The 14640-nt window shown below is 40.9% G+C and overlaps 1 long non-coding RNA gene across 1 annotated transcript in view; it reads right to left on the reverse strand.

Annotated features, from left to right (window-relative positions):
• Positions 1–643: 643 nt before the first annotated feature.
• Positions 644–14640, reverse strand: part of LOC137544364 (uncharacterized) — a 79851-nt gene continuing 65854 nt past the window's right edge. Inside the window, exon 3 of the long non-coding RNA XR_011025833.1 lies at positions 644–843. This is a non-coding gene — a long non-coding RNA (uncharacterized lncRNA). The remainder of the gene's footprint in view (positions 844–14640) is intronic.

A 14640-nucleotide genomic window follows, 5' to 3' on the forward strand; every position in this document is an offset into this window, starting at 1 on the left:
GCTGCCATATTTATTTGCTTTTAATCAATACCAGTTGCCTGGCAGCCCTGCTGGTCTATTTATCTGCAGTAGTATCTGAATAACACCAGAAACAAGCATGCAGCTAGTCTTGTCAGATCTGACTTTAAAGTCTGAAACACCTGATCTGCTGCATGCTTGTTCAGGGGCTATGGCTAATGTTATTAGAGGCAGAGGATCAGCAGGGCTGTCAGGCAACTGGCATTGATTAAAAGGAAATAAATATGGCAGCCTCCGTATACCTCTTACTTCAGTTCCCCTTTAAGAACAAAGAGCCTATCTCTGCCTCAGGTACTCAGGAAGTGGTAAAAGTATTAATACAGGGGAGACTTATGGAGAATCTTGAAGCCCCCTTTACAAAGAGGACACCCAGATATTTGGCCCTCTCAGGTTAAAAGGTAAAATAGGTTATTTATACTTCCTTAGCAATTTAACACACATAATGAAAAAAAAATCACAATATTAAAACTATTAAATAAAAAACATACTTTTTTTAGCAGTTCTAATCCGTATAAATCTCTATACTTTATTCATTTGAAAACATATTCCGTATATGTCTTTCTTTATCCTTCTTTGCTCTGCATACTTCTTTTTCCAAACTTTCTTTTGTATTTTTACTCTTCTTTTGTGTATTTCTGTAATACATTTTCTGTTTTCAAATTTGTTCATCACTGCTCCCTTTTGTTGTTCTTTTAACTTCTTTTCATCCCTATTGGTCCAATGTGCTCAAGATTCTAATAAATAATATAATAAATATAAAATATGACATGGCTACTGATCGGTGTAGTGGCAGGAATGCAACAAGGATCGGCAACGGGCAATGTTCTGCAAGTTAAAGTAATGAAGAAAAAATAAATACTGAACATTTACAGAAGAAAAGTACAAATACAGAAGAAAGCAGTTTACACTTAAAAAAAAAAGTATACAAAATACCTGTGTTCTCTATACATAAAAAGGCTGACAGGGTACTGTACTCGTGATTGTGCATTTGCAATCATGTACACACATTCACAGGGAGAATTTTTTCTTTCATTAATTCATGTTGTCCTAGAATTAATAAAGATAAGGTCTTGCACTAAATGCACATGATGGCCATAAAACATCCTCCAGTTCTCTAACCTCTCATCAGTCCTCATAATAATGTGCTGCAGCGTGACCCAGGCAAGAGTGTCTTGTGTTTGTTGTATAATAGAAGACCAAAGAAAAGCAATCCAGTCCAGGCTTGCTGGATCACATATGTTCCCCATTGCTTTCCACTATCTGCTTCTAACATTAGTAAGTCAATACAATGAGGTGGGACGGGAAGTCTGGTCTATGGCACATTGGCCTCAATTCACTAAGCAGTTTAGACTATTCTACTAAAGGTTTTTAGTCTACTGATGGTTTGGTGTAAATCAGTTGCATCAAGAGGGAATTCACTAATAATTACCGAATGTTTTAGACTTGGTCTAAAACATTCGACAATTAGGTTGGTAAAGCAAGGGAAATGATCAAAAGATGCAATTCACAAACGAGTAGCTATGACTGACATCCTTCTCCTCTGGTGAGCTCTCCTCTGGATTCAATTAAACTCCTGCTAAATTAATTTAAAAGGTTCTATCCTGACGTCTAAAATACCTCACAGATTTACTTTACTGACAGAAATCAGCTGGTCTAATCTCTGACAGAAAAAGTGGGCGTGGTTACCCCTTGTTTGCCTTTGTGAATTGCATCTTTTGATCATTTCCCCTGCTTTACTGACCTAATTACCAAATGTTTTAGATCAGGTCTAAAACATTACACCAAAACATCAGTAGACTAAAAACCATTAGTAGACTAGTTTAAACTGCTTAGTGAATTGAGGCCATTACAGTATTGATTCTGACCCCATCAATGATCCTGGTTCCACACCCATGGCCAGTTTGACTTTTTGCTGCCTGAGGCAAACCTGTGATCTGGAATGATCGCACAGCGCCTCACAATTTGCACTAGCTACGGTGCTGTGTTTTCTTCACGTTTGCTTTGAATAAAAAAATAACACTTTTGAAATGCCAGTTATTTATCTCCAGCTGGAGAGAAGGAAAGATAACTGACAGCCATCTATCAGGTGATTGGGAATCAGATAAGAATGTGGAGGTATTTGAGAAGTCCTGCTTGTGTTCTAACCAGTTCTGAAGAGAACATCTGCTAACTTGTCAAATGCCTAAAAATATCTCACATTCTTAATTAATTTAGCCCATTTTCCAAAAGATATATAATACCCATTTCTAAGAGAAGGATTGCTTTCCCTGTACATACAGTAGCTTGATTGGTATAGAAACAACTTTTACAGCAGAGCAGGAGATTGGTGCATTATTTTATAATGGTTCTATCATAAGAGAGCTAGGAAGTCATGTCAGTGCAGTGAAGGAGCGAAGGTATATTTGTCATCTTAACTACTTAACACTTAGGTAGGGATGAGCAGGTGAATTGTAACATCAGGCAACTGATTCGCTGAAAGAGGAAATGTACTTAAAATAATATAATCAATAAAATTGCTTATTACAATATTCATTAGTCAATGTTTGCCTATTGTAACATTTTTCCTCGCTCTAATTTACATTCTGGAATTTGACACAGGTGGCAACATCTTTACTGCTGTCAGGTGCATCTCTTCAGAATGTTCATTTAGTCTCTGTTCCGTACCTAGTAAAAATACTACCTTGTTTCCCAGAATCAGGGGCGTAAGTACAAATCACCGGGCCCCCTGCAAAAAATTGGATCGGGCCCCCCTAGGCCCATTTTGGGGGGCCGGAGGGGTCGCAGCATGAGGGGAGAGCATTGGACATCGGTGGAAAGGGGGGACAGTCCTCAACTCAGGCTCTCCCCTCTGCGCTCCCCTCCAGCATATATCACTGGTAGCAGGCGGCAGGCAGCAGCCAGGACACATACCTTCATCCAACGCGGAGGTCTCCGATCTCGAAGTGCTTCACGTTACTTCCTGATTGAACAGGAAGTTGCGTCAGACACTTAAAGGAACCTCCGGCAGTGAAACACAGGAAGGTATGTGTTGCTGCCCGCCACCTGCTGCCAGTGATATATGCTGGAGGGGAGAGCCCGAGGTGAGGGGGGGGGACTGTCCCCCCTCCCTCCCGATGTCCAATGCTCTCTCCTTGTGACCCCTCCGAACCCCCAAAAACAGCTTTGAGCGGGCCCTAGAGCCCCCCACCCCGTGGGTGCAGGGGTTGCATCCCCTATTGTAACGCCCCTGCCCAGAATGCTCTGGGCGGAGAATTCTGCATAGCTATACAGCCTAGTCTGTGAAATCACTTGGAGGCAGGGGTAGAAACCAAGATACAGCAATTTTATATAATTTACATTCTATTTTATGTCACTGCACTGCCTCTATAAGGCAAATTCTTCTAATATGAGGCCAAATTCATAATGAGCTTAATTTTATTTTGAAGTCTATGGCAATGACTGCAGATCCTCTATGCATGCTTTCATCACTATTTTGCCATGTGTGTCAAAGAGAAGGATGTCAACATTTTTTTCAAAAAGACATCGTTTCTGAAAAAATGATTTTTATATCCTGTGCAGTGTCATTTTAAATCTGCGTCATTTTACATCATTAGCTTCTGCGTCCTTTCTTTTTTTAAGTGTAACTGTCGGGCATAAAATCAAAAATCAACTCTTTATTTTTATCTGGTAAGCAAGTAATAAGGATGCTAACAGGACAACACAGCATGCCCTGCCACTTCCTTTGTGCGTCAACGTACCAAATAAGAGTCAGGTAAACTGGGGAAGGATCATTTATAAACAAGAAAAGTAATAGAGATTTTAACTTTTTGATTTTATGCCCGACAGCCTAAGGCAGGGAACACACTACATGCGTTTTTGCGCATTTTGCCGCGAACGGCAAAACGCGCACGATTTTAAAGGCTATTGAAATTAATAGCCTAGCTATTGTGCGCATTTGCGTTCGCGTTTTTTTCCGCGTTTTGTACCCGCACATTTTTCTGCTTTTTCCCGCACATTGCATGGCACTACATGCCATGCAATCGCATAAACGCAGAAACGCACGCGGAAAAACGCACGCGTTAGACGTGACTGCAAAACCCGACGGAAACCTAGGTAACGCAGGGGAAAACGGCCCTGCAAGTGTGTTCCCTGCCTAAGTACACTTTTTTTTTTTCCTCATGTCAACTTGCGAAATATTTAAAATCATAGTACACGTTTTGTTTAATAAGTAAAAAATGGACACCATAGGGTCCCCCCTACCTTGTGTAACGATTGTGGAACTTTCTCCGTGATCAGCGCACAACGCGTGCGCTGATACGGCGGAAATCCTCCACAAGCGTATAATTGCAGGAACCCAGCAAAAGGTGCTACGCACCCGTAGAGGGAAATTCCTGTCGGCAGATGGCGCTGAGGAGTGCAGAGGAACCAATCCTCTGTACCTCCACAAATGCCAGACAGGAATTGTACGAAGCGCAGAACGTAATCGCAAGGGAAGCGATTGCGAATGAGAACGAGCAAAGGGACAGGTTGTATGTGTGTGCGCCAATCTAGTCGCCACCCCGCGACCGCGCACACACAACAGCAGATACGAAACAGAAACGCAACCGCAAGAAAGGCGATTGCCAAAAGTGACACAAGGCCGATCAGAACAGTATACGAGGATAGCAAAGGCACAGCAAATCATACAATGAGGAGATATGGAAAATAACAAACGCTAACTGAACGCGAACACCACACTCATTCGCAACAGTGCACGTGTTCATGCGCGGTCTCCACGTGATAAGCACAATAGAGACAAGCACGCCTAACTAACCATCGACAGACAAACATGAAACAGAGGACGCGAGCGCTTGCTTAACGGTTACCTCACCGAGCCTCCAGCAAGCGTTCGTAGCAGACAAGACAGACACACGAAAACAGGGACAAGCGAGAGATAGGATCCACAGCACTAGTGAAAGTGGCTAGCGCGATCCAGGAAGACAGAACAGAAGGATCCACAGCACTAGCGCTAGGCGAGTGTGATCCAGGCAGACAGAGTAGCAGAACAGAAGGATCCACAGCACTAGTGAAAGTGGCTAGCGCGATCCAGGTACAGAGTAGCAGAACAGAAGGATCCACAGCACTAGCGGAAAGTGGCTAACGCGATCCAAGGAGACAGAACAAAAGAATCCACAGCGCTAGCGCAAGATGCTAGTGCGATCCAAGTGAGACAGATCAGAAGAGATAGCTGGTAGCAACCGCTGCACCAGCTATACTCCAAGAACAGAGATCAGAACCATTTCCTATCGACCACCGCTGGGACAGGACGATCGCAACAGAACAAACAAACAGATAAGCAATCCTAACTGCACTAAGGAAACCTGCCTAGTGCAGTTTTCCAGGAATTACTCTAAGATAACTTCAACAAGAAGTAGCATGGCTGACACTCTCTAGGAGTGTATACTACAAACCCTGAAAGAATGACCAGCCAAGCATTGTGGGAAACACATAGTACTTATAGTACACGCCTTCAATGAATGTGGCCAGGCAATTTGCATGACAACGTATGCAAATTCCTCAGCAAGCACAAGCTGCAAAACTGACAGAAGCTCTTCTTTCCAGAGTCCTGCAGCATGCAAACCTAAACAATGGTCAAAAAGCTGCCTGCCTGCACAGGCAGCTGAGCAGATCATTACACCTTGTCCCCTATACAATGTTAAAGGAACACTATCAATACACAAGTGTTCTAAAATGACAATGTACAAATAATGTCTAAGTAGCTGTGTAAACATTTTCCTACTTTTCATGTTAAATTTCAGAGGCAAAAGCTGTAATTCACTGTGTAGATTTTAGCTACGTTTGGAATGTCTCATTTGCAAAGGTATGAATCTCTGCAGTCTAACATGCTAAGAACAGTGTAATATTGAAGAAGAGCATGTCAGATTTCATACACACACACACAATTACAAATGTTTATGTTGCACCTAAGATACATTTCCTCTATTCTTTGTGAGAGAAAGTTCTGCCTGAGTTCTCTGCATTCAGAGTTAACAGATACACTGTGATGGAATCCCCCCCCCCCCTCCCCTCATGGCTCACTCTGCCGTCAGAATTACAGCAGACTGCTGTCAGAAAACTGTGAAAGGAATTAGATAACAGTAAACAAACATAAGAATTCAAATATATACACCAGTACTTAGCAGCACTTCCCAAACATTTCCTATCTCAATTGAAAAAAACATGTGAATCGATAGTGTTCCTTTAACTCCTTGCCTCCATGCAGTCTGGTACTTCCTAGGACCTAGGTAATTTGGAACCTGCCAGCATAGAGCTCTGCCCCCAAACAATACCAGTCCACATGGTCCTTAAGATTTGGTGGTACCCTGAGTAAAGGAGGCGAGGGATGCCTTTCTATTCTTCTCACAGGGTACCCTTGTTCAAGGATGAGGAAAAGGGGCTCATTCCCAACTCTGGTCACCAGAAGAAGATGGGGTAACTACTGTCATGCATGTGGTCCTGCAGAGCAATTTCAAGGTGTGCTTTCCTCCCCAAACCTTTACCCATTCCCACAAGAAATTACAAGTAAAAAACCACCAACATAGTTTAAAAAAAACATTTTTATTGTACTTAATTTACAATAAATTATTGCATTTACTTATTGACCTCATTCCAATATATTCCAAGCTGTGATGAAAGATCCTGTACACACAATGCTCACCTGCCATACTATGCTGACAAACTCCCAGAACATGGATTCAATTCAATTTTTCTATGCATATGTTTTTTTTATCATTTTTTTTTTTTTTTAAATGTTCACAATTTATTTTGGGCTCTCACCAATTTGTATTATGTTATTCAGCACCTATACCACCAAGGATGCATGCAGACTGATTTGTCTCTCCAGAATAGTGCCCATTGATTATACAATTGTGGAAATCAACCAAATGCAATACACAATGCACATATTTGGTACTCTAGTGTTCTGGACTAATGCAAATGCATTATGAAAATAACTTATCAGAAACCACTTTTATGTAGTCCTTTCTGATCATTTTTTTTTTTATCATTTTTCTGATGATTTTGGCTAATTTTTTTCCTTTTTTTTTTTTTTATAAAATGTGTTAATGTATAGCACCAAAGGAAAGCTCCAATGGTCCTCCAAAATCAATATAATAGGATGGATAGTTTTTCTACAAAACCAAGGTGCGGTTTTTGAATATATAACTTACCAAAAAAAGTCTGAAAAAGATCTTACAGATGTAAAAGTTTTAAAGGATTGAGACTGAAGTGGTAATTAGTCTCTTCTGAGGGCCTGGGAGAGAACTGAGAAAGAGAGTGAGTAGAAACACTATGGACATACTGTAGATGCACTGCTACTTTACTATGTTTCTTCTATTGAAGCAAACTTACATTTTCCATTATAAACAGAGAGGTTGATTCATTAAGCTAATACAAACGTTAAAAACTTGCAAGGATGCATTTACTAAACCCAATATGTGTGTGAGTGGCCCACCAAAAATTCAGAAATTCACAAAGGAATTCCCAGCTATTCTGTCAGTGAGAATTACAGTGCCTGTCAGCTAAACAGCAAGCAAAGTTGCTGTGGGGACATCTTTTAAGAGTGATTAAAGAGAAACCATAACCAAGAATTGAACTTCATCCCAATCAGTAGCTGATGCCCCCTTTCCCATGAGAAATCTTTTCCTTTTCTCAATTAGATCATTAGGGGGCTCTGTATGGCTGATATTGTGGTGAAACCCCTCCCACAGTGTGATGTCAGGACCATGGTTCTGACATCACACTGTGGGAGCCTTGTTGCACTGTCGGAACTAACAGCTTTTTCCAACTGCCAATAAAGCAAGCAGCATCTCCTTCCACTGACATCACGTGTCAGCAGTAAAAATGTCACCTTGTGATAAATGTTAGAATGTAAATCAGGGAGAGGAAGGTTTTACAATGGGCAAACACTGACTAAATCATCTATACATAATTATTGTAAAAATGAAGCACTTTTTTATTACATTATTTTCACTGGAGTTCCTCTTTAAACTCTGACATAACATTCAGTAAAAACAAGTTTTCCCACTTTTTATTAACCATACAGTTCTCATGTTACCTCTTGTGGACAAGTATTATCTGTTCACAAAGTACAAGTTCCCAAAGTATAGTTTATATGTTTTGAAAGATGCCATTGTAATTTATTGCTGCATTTATAGATTCCAATGTATCCAGTGAGAATGTGCCTTCTCCTGTGTACAATTTTGGCTTGTATTCAGCTGAGATGTTCTTTGTTTTCTTATCAACTACTATTGTAATGACTGCGACAACAGCGCTAAGTTTACCACTGAAGAAGAAAGTGATGTTTTTAGCAGTTTGAATGCTGTTCTGCTACCAATGTTTTGTTTTTGTTTTTTTTTCTAGTACCACCTTTTTTGCTGTAAAGAATCTTTTAGAGCAAAGAAATGCTGGGTTTCTTACTACTTTAATGACATTTTGGGGGGATTCTCCCACTAAGCAGTAATAACCCACATAGTCCATAATTACAGGTGGTGGTCTGCAAAAGAAGTAGCAAATCCTGTCCCTGCTGCAAAGCAGTCTGATCCTGATGTTAAGGATAAGGAGCTCAAACCACCTCTTTTTCCCTGGGGGAAGTTGGTTAATATAATGGGGGATTTAAGTGGAATCTGGTTAGATTCACCATAAACATATCACTGTTATTGAGTACACATGACTGATATTGCATAATGGTTAGTTTTCTACCTTTTAGTTGTTGTTATTATTATTATTATTATTATTATTATTATTATTATTATTAATTCTTTATAGAGCACCACTATCTTCCATAATATGGTACAGAGTGCCTTACAGACCACAGTGGCAACAGGACATTAACATTATAGCAACATATAATTATATCTTTCCAATGTGTAATTAGGAACACTACAGGTGTAAAAATGCATACGTAAATAATGCAAAGTGGTATGATATTGACATCCAACAATGCAAGTACAAGCTTAGGTAGAATCATAACGTCAAAGACAAGAAACAATAGAGGAATGGGCCTGCCCTAGAGAACTCATCGGATTTACTATAACTTAGGCCAGATTTTGCAACCTAACAGCTGACAAATTTAAAGGGAACCTGCATTGAAAGCTATATGAAGGTATATTTATATACATATTTATTTACTTTTAAACAATGCAAATTGCCTGGCTGTCCTGCTGATCCTCTGCCTTTAATCCTTTTATCCGCAGCCCAGAAGCAAGCATATAGATCAGATGTCTGACTAGATTAGCTGCATGCTTGTTTTAGGTGTGGGATTCAGACACTACTGACCAGAAAGATCAGCAGGAAAGCCAGGGAAATGGTATTGTTTAAAAGGAAATAAATATAGCAGCCTCCATATTTATCTCATCTCAGGTTCCTTTTAATGATCAAAAACACAAACCTTTCACACGTAGGTGGGTTTTTTTTTATATATATTTTTTTTTTTCCAGTAATTGTTTAGGGTTTTTTTGGTTTTTTTATGTAAAAGAAAACAAGTTTTATACAATTTTTTTTTATACATATTTTATAACATTTGTTCTGTTAAGTAAATAAACTGTTGTGGAGCCTGAAAAAAAAAAAGGAACAGAATACTAAAGCATATGAAACCTTGGTGTGATCTGTGAGATACATGAATGTATGGAGCTGAGGAAAGTAGATGGTGTCAGTATTCATTGTAAAATGTATGCTTCGCTGCGCCTGATTTCTTATCAAACACACATAGATTGTGTAAAACGCAGCTCTCTCACCACAAGACGCGGAGCGATCTGTAGCAGGCGGTAACCCTCAGATGTTCATATGTTATAACTAAAAGCTGACAGAAAGTTTTCCAGCAGCCCTCCAGCGAACAGATTGCAAATAGAAGTGTTTCTTTCCTTGCCAGCCACAGATCTGCACCCACTGGGACGGAGGAACACGCAGAGAGTTTAATGCTGCTATAAATGTGCTGCTTACACTGTCAATACAGGCAACTCATACTTCAACTGTACAAAAGAAATGAATGTTGGATGGATGGATGGACAGAAAGACACATACAAAATATATATGCTAATCACTACAGAGTAAGGTGTCAGTAGGCACACTTTTACATATATCTGTGATTTATGCTAAGATCAAAGAGTGCAAAAATGCAGACCAATAGAGAGTGTAACAGAAATGGGAGGGAGAGAGAGAGAGAGAGAGAGGCAGACAGAGATAAACAGAGAAAAAGAGAGAGAAGGAGGGTGAAGAAAAGGGCAGAAAAATCAGGAGGAACAGAGAGACAGCTAAAGAAGTGAAGAAAACGGGAAGGAGAATGAACTTGACAGTGCAAAGAAGCAGGCCGGAATAGTAGTGGAAGGAAAGGGAATAAGAAAGGAACACAAAAAAGGGAAATACAGGAAAGGAAGGAGAAAAGGTGACAGCACAGAAAGACAGAAAAAAAGGGGAGACAGAGAAACCAAACAAAAATAAGTGATGGGGAGGGGTAAGGGAGAGCTGGGATTGAAGAAAAAGAAAAAAATAAACGAAAAACCAAAATAAACAAAAAAAACAAGATTTTTTTTTTTCAGCTTGCCAACAGGATGCCTTCTAGTTCTTGATTTTGGCATCAGAGATTTGCCTTCATCATAAAGAAGGAATTTTAAGGTCATTACTTCAAAAAGCAAGACTGAGGCTCCCTGCACACTGCATGCGTTTTCGATTCCGATTTTTAATCGTTTTTTACATCCGATTCTGATTTTTAATCATTACTGCATGCTGCGTTTTTTCCTCCATTTTTCTGTTAATTGCATTTAAGGAAAATCAGAATTGAAAATCGGAATCGGAAACGCAAAACGGATTTGCAGTGTGCAGGGAGCCTGATATTGTAACATTTACGGAATAGCTATTTTGTGAAAATTATGATCTGCCATTTGCAAACTGTTGTGTGATTGAACTTAGTCCTACCATATATACAATTTACTTTTTCTCCTGAGTTTTCTCCTAGGTGATATTTTCACACCTTGGGCTCGATTCACTACAGCATGATAACTGCTATCACAGCAGTTATCATGCAATCTGCCGCGCGCAAAGGTTTTCACGTGAACAGCGCTACTTCTTGTGATAAGCGAAGATTTGCGTGTGATTACGTGTGCGTTTCACGTGAAACACGCATGTGATCGCGCACAACACTTTGCTCAGGGGCGTAGCAATAGGGGGTGCAGAGGTAGCGACCGCATCGGGGCCCTTGGGCCAGAGGGGCCCCGAAGGGCTCTCCCTCAACTACAGTATTAGCTCTCTATTGGTCAATGTGCTCATAATAATCACTTCTATAGATACTTTGAATAGTAGTAATCACTTACAAACTGCTCCCCATCCCCTTCTTGCACCTCTGACACTGTAGTTGCCATTGGCAGGTTTTGGTGCGCCGTATCAATTGTTATGTATAGACTGCTTGGGGGGCCCCATTGTAAAACTTGCATCGGGGCCCACAGCTCTTTAGCTACGCCACTGACTTTGCTTATCCCGCAAAGTAATGCTGTTCGCGTGAAAACCTTTGCGCGCGGCAGATCGTGTGATAACTGCTGTGATAGCAGCTATCATGCTATAGTGAATCGAGCCCCTTGTGAATAAAATGCATTTTAAACCACTAGCAAGCAAGAAAATACATAAAATAATTATGATAGTACGTTTTCTCTGACTTTTTGGTACTTTTCCAATTGAAAAGTTGATATAAAAAAGTTGAAAAATTATATCCTAGGAGAAAACTCAAGAGAAAAAGTGAATTGAACAAGGGCCCTGTGTTTACGGCACACTGCATTAAAGGCTATGGTAGAGGAAATGTGGTCTTGTTTCCATTTTTAGAGAAAACTGCAGTGAAAAGAAAGCTAGTCCATGTTATATATCAATGGCATTCTACTTTCTGGGGCTCTGAGAGCATCCTTTAAATTAAATGCATTGATGGTGCATAAAAATATATCCAAGACGTAAAGGTTTAAAGGAATGATACAATTTTCAAGCATAGTTACATATGGTAAAATCACCATCATAAGTACAGTATCAGAGGTGTTGTGTTCCTCCTTTTAGCTAAGCCTGACTCGCTTTTATAAATATAACATGGCCAAAAATGCCAGTGGAAAATTTGATTTTTAAAGAAAAAGAAAAATGTATTTATTATTATTTATTTCAAACAAAACCTGTAGTGAGAGAAGTCTGGACGTAGCCACCTGTAATCTCTCTAAAAAATTGCCAGTTTCTGGTTGTCATTCTGACCTTTCAGCTTTCATAGTTTCACAGAGTCAAACCTGCAACGAAGCACACAGCTAATGGAGTCACACCTAATCAGCCATACACATTCTAGGAGGGGCCGAGGTTTCTAGATAGGTCTCACGGCAGGACCAGGCCTTGGGTCGCTACTGGACATGGAGTTGTTGCTGCATGTAGAAGAGGAGGCTTCAAATCAAAAAAGGATGCTGAAAATGGGATGCAACATATGGGAAAGGGGAGCTGCAAGCCTAGGAAGCTGTACATGTAAGAGAGTGGTTGCTATACATGAATGTTACACATAGATGAGGAGGCTACACAAGGAATGAGAGTTGCACATGTCTGTTGCACATGGAAGGGAAGTCACAAGGAAGTTGGACTAGGAGCAGGAAGAGTATAAACTCAGCCTTAATTCTGAATAAAAGACAAAAGAAATCAATGGATTGATATTTTTGTTTTTTTCTGCCCAACTTGATATCAGTGCATAAGAACTGTGAAATACTAAAAAAAATGACCACACATAGACTATTCTACAATTGGGCAAAACTCTCAAGTTGTATTGAATCCAAAAAATGTTATGAAAACAAAATCTTGAGTTCCACTTAATCCAAATATATTGATATTTGGGAGGAAGTTGAAAAACATTTGGGTTTTAAAACTAAACTAATAAGGTCTAGGATGTTCTCTGGTAAAAGCAGCCATTCATTTCTGGGTTACCACTGGTGGCCCACACTAAGCAGTGCCCAATATACCATGGAATATGTTGCCACTTTATATATCAACTAGGTGACCTAAGCCTGTTTAAAAACGGGCTCTAGGTCTGTCAAATCCCCACCCCCTTTCCTCCACTCCCCTCCCCTCTCCTCTCCTCCCATCTCCCCTCTCCTCCACTCCCCTCCCACTCTCCGCCGCAGTGTCACCTCTCATGCGCGCACCCGCCGCCCGCTGACCCGCCACCCGCCGCCCGCTGACCCGTCGCCCGCCGCAGACCCGGCCGCCCACTTGGCTTCCTGGTTCCACGCTATCCCTGTGTAGCGTTGTCCGTGCTGCGCAGTGCGCACATGCACACAACGGTTCAGCGCAGACAACGCTACACAGGGACAGAGCACGGACAAAGGGGTTTTATTATAGAGCCTAATAATAATAATATACCCAGGAAGAGGCAGGGATTTTTTATATGGTGTATATTGCAAATTAAACTACTTCCCAAAAAAGTGTCTACCCTTTCTAGCATCAGGGCCTTTTAAGTTTAAATAAATGCCATGTATGTATTCATAATAGAGACACATACCTCTGTACCTCATTTTCGCTGGTCTTGGCTGCCTGTTTGCTGCAATTAACCATTGAAATCCATGACAAACTGCTTGTTGAATAGCAAGCTGGAAGGGGAAGCATCAACTGCATGGGGATGTCTTAAAGTGTACCAGAGCTGAATGAAACAAAAAGATTTATACATACCTGGGCTTCCTCCAGCCCCATCCGCACTCTCACGCTGCCATCCATCGCTGCCTGCAGCTTCGGGAACCGGGTCCCCGCACTACCGTCAGTCGGCTTCAGTCTATGCAGAAAAAGTGCGCCCTCTACGTAGCTCTCTAGCGTCTGCTAGAGAGATACGCAAAGAGTACACTTCTCTTACGTCAGACTGGTGCTGACTGACGAAAATGCGGGGACCCAGTTCCCGAAGTCGCCGGCAGAGGAGGGCGGCGGCATAAGAGCGATCCGAGTGGATGGGGCTGGAGGAAGCCCCATGTATGTATAAATATTTTTATTTAATTCAGCTTTGAGTCCCTTTAAGCAAACCCATTGCATCCAAAAAAAACTCTCAATCCAAGAATGCATCAGCCGTGCCCCCATGGGTGAACGGTGCCAGGAACAAACTTTCAATGAAACTGGAACTGGGCATGTTGCTCAGTCCTCATGTCAATTTGCGTATGGCATCAGAAGGTTGTGCATATAATCTGTGCATTCCGCAATGACCTGAAAGTACCATCCAGAGGCTTCCAACTACTGAGGAGAGTATATTTTTCTTTCTCTTCCCACTGCATGTTCCTGTACTTCAAACTGTGTTGCATTTGTTTAAAAAAACATGCCACACTTTTATAATATGTAATGTAATAAAATTTTTATTAGTGTTACAACCTTTACCCATGCACTTTTATGGTGTGTACACGGTGGTGAGTGGCTTGGCTTGCTGCGATTAAGCATGGGTGCACTTGCTGGACCACTTTGGTGAAGTTATCTAATTGCATCTACAGCTAACACACTACCAGCCAACTGCAATGCAAATGCAGAATAATTACAGACACTTGAATTCTATTCCAGCCACACCCTTAAATTCCAGTTAGCTTTTCCCACGTCCCCATTAGTGTTGGGCGAACAGTGTTCGCCACTGTTCGG

This window comes from Hyperolius riggenbachi, chromosome 2 (assembly GCF_040937935.1).
Source record: "Hyperolius riggenbachi isolate aHypRig1 chromosome 2, aHypRig1.pri, whole genome shotgun sequence".
Taxonomy (NCBI): domain Eukaryota; kingdom Metazoa; phylum Chordata; class Amphibia; order Anura; family Hyperoliidae; genus Hyperolius; species Hyperolius riggenbachi.